General features: G+C 35.8%; 1 pseudogene; it reads right to left on the bottom strand.

The window, feature by feature from the left end:
* Positions 1–546: 546 nt before the first annotated feature.
* LOC112480409 lies at positions 547–665 on the bottom strand (annotated as a pseudogene).
* Positions 666–3,111: the final 2,446 nt, after the last annotated feature.

Genomic DNA, 3,111 nt, shown 5'->3' with positions numbered 1-3,111 from the left:
ATTGACTCTGAGTCATTTTGCTGAATTGAATCCTCTTTCTACCTGTTACTAGCTCTGTAACTTTGGGCAAGTTATTTAAATTCTTTGTGCCTCATTTTCCTTATCTATAAATTGGATGCAGTGATGATAATGGCATGCTTTTTATGATTGTTCTAAGGATTAAGATGAGTAAATATTTGTAAAGTACTGAGAATTTGTAAAATATTTAGAATTGTGTCTGGCACATACTAATTGTTAGCCATTATTAGCTGTTCTAACTACTTAAAAAATTTAAAATTGTGGTAAAAAAACTCATAACATAACATTTGCAACTCAGCCATTTTTAAGTGTACAGTTCAGTAGTGTTAAGTGTATTCACACTGTTGGGCAACAGATCTCTGGAAGTTTGTCATGTTGCAAAACTAAAACTCTGTATCTATTGAACAAAAATTCTCATTTCTCCCTTTTCGAAGCCTCTGACAACCACCATTCTACTTTCTAATTCTGTGAGTTTGATTACTTTAGAGTCCTCATATAAGTGTGGTCTTATATTACTGATTTTTTTTTCGCCTACAGCACCCAGTCTTCCTAGGTGGTCTCCCATCCAAGTACTAACCAAGCCCGACCCTGCTTAGCTTCCGAGATCAGACGAGATCAGGGGTGTTCAGGGTGGCACAGCTGTAGACTTATTATTGATCTTTCTGTGACTGGCTCATTTCACCTAAAATAATATCTTCAAGGTTCATCAGGGTGACCTTGCTTCTTCATCCATATGATCTTGTTTATAGCATGTGACAAGATTTTCTTTCTTTTCCAAGGCTGAATAATAGTCCATTTTATGTATATGCCACATTGTCTTTATCAATTTATTCGTTGATGGACATGGGGTTCCTTTCATCTTTTAGCTATTGTGAATAATGCTGCAGTGAAAGTGGTTGGGAAACTTTCTCTTTGATATCCTGCTTGATTCTTTTGGATATATATCCAGAAGTGGGATTGCTGGATCATATGGTTATTCTATTTTAGATTTTTTGAGGAACCTCCATACTTTTTTCCATATGGCTGCACCATTTTACATTCTCACCAACAGTGCATAAGAGTTCTAATTCCTTCATATCCTCACCAACACTTGTTATTTTCTGATTGTTTTAACAGTGTTCATCCTGATGGGTGTGAGGTGGTATCTCATTGTTATAGCTATTTTATTTCTTATCAGTTAGCTAATGGAAACTCCTCCCCCTCAATGACCTAAAGGGTCCGATCTCAAGGCAAAATATTTAACAGAGACATTGTGGTCAGTTTCAAATTTTCCCACAAGGATGTGTATAGTGCCAAGAAAATCACAGACCTAAAACATCATTCAAACCCAGTGAAATTAATCCCTGATGTACTACAATGTTTTCTTTCTTGATCACTCACCATCAGGCAAGATTCTCAGCTGTATCTTATGAATTATCATTCTCTTCATCCTCCTCTTTGGGCTCCTTTTTATTTTTAGCATCAGGTTTTGACTCTGGGAATTCACGTCCTTGAGGAACTTAAAGCCTAGAAAGCCAATTTTTGATAGCATATACATATCTCATGCTGGGAGTGCCTTGCCGCACATCCAGTCAGTCATCAAATTCCTTTAATTTCACCTTTGTAATGTCTTTAATATCTATATCCTTCTTTTCATGCCTAGGGCCACTGCATTGCTCAAACCACAGTAGCTCCTGCATGGGCAGTGCCATAGCTGACCTGCTTTCTACTTGTGCAGGTTTGATTAGTTTTCCTAAAGCACGACCCTTACCATGAATATCCTTAATTTAATTTAATCGCCACGACTCCATTTTGCTGGCAGAAAAATATGCAAATCTTCAGCTTTTGAAAGTCTCCTCGATTGGGTCCCAAATGCCATTGTAGAATATCTCTTGGTACCTTCTCTTCTACTACCCCTTTTCTCCTCATCCTCTCACTATATTCTCTATTTACAAACTTCTCTTTAATGAGAATAGTTACTCTAACAGTTTCAATTCATTCTTCTAAGTCCTTTCAAGTTATAACAATGATAGCTGCCAATCATTGATTATTAACTATATGCCAGTTACCAATTTATATGGACTAGTTCATTTAATTCTCATAACAGCTGTATGAAATGGTTACTATCCTCACCTGCATTTTGCAGATGAGGAAAACTAAAGGAGCGAGAAAGCCCAAGTTCTCACCAAGACGTGGGCCCAGAACCCAAGTTTTTAGCCACTGTCTTACTGCTCAAATGATGGATTTGATAACGCCTTCACACCTATTCCATATTAGAATTCAATACAAATGAATAATAATTTATTTGGCAACTGCTATGCATAAAGCACTATAGTAGATTCTGTAAGAGTGAGCAAGGCAAAATTCATTAAGTGGCTCCAGACTCTAGTGGTTTACAGTCTCAGAATATGTTCTTTCTCTATGTTCTTATATTTATTATATTTATTATATCTATTATAGTTCACATGATATGACACCTTGAGTATTACTATTCATGCACATTTTTGTTTCTTCCAATATACCGTTACTTCCTTTGCCTAGAGACCTTTCTTTTTCCTTTTCCAGCTCTCTGTAAACCCAGAGATAAGTTTGTTGAATTCAGATGAGTCTCACCCTTATTTCTACTTGTTTCATCTTCCCCATAGAACTTTCCAGGGTAATACTCCTCACCCAAAAACAGTATTATGAACTCATTGGGAACTTGGGCCTTTTTCATCTTCAGTTTCTAATAATAATAGCTAATTTTTATTATGTGCTTTCCTTATCTTAGGCATTTTACATTAATACATTAATTTAATCCTTATAACAATCCAATAAAGTAAGAACTACTCTAATCTCTGTTACATAGAAAACTGAAGTACTGTGAGTTAAGTAAGTTGGCCATGATCACCTAATTAACACTGGCTTTATACCCAGGCTGTCGGACTCCAGAGTCTGCTATTTTGACATTTTTGCCTAGTGCCTCTTCTGCTTTAATCATTATACCTCATGGTCACGCTATAAACATTTGTTAAATAAAGAAACATTTTTGTATCCCTGGCATTGCATTAGATTTCTTAATATCTTGTTATAAGCTGCCTTTGTAATAAATATATGTATGTTGACTTATTCTAT

Source organism: Pteropus alecto, unplaced genomic scaffold (genome assembly GCF_000325575.1).
Source record: "Pteropus alecto unplaced genomic scaffold, ASM32557v1 scaffold103, whole genome shotgun sequence".
In the NCBI taxonomy this organism is placed as follows: domain Eukaryota; kingdom Metazoa; phylum Chordata; class Mammalia; order Chiroptera; family Pteropodidae; genus Pteropus; species Pteropus alecto.
The sequence above is the reverse complement of the archived record's forward strand: the minus strand, read 5'-3'. Positions and strand labels throughout refer to the sequence as shown.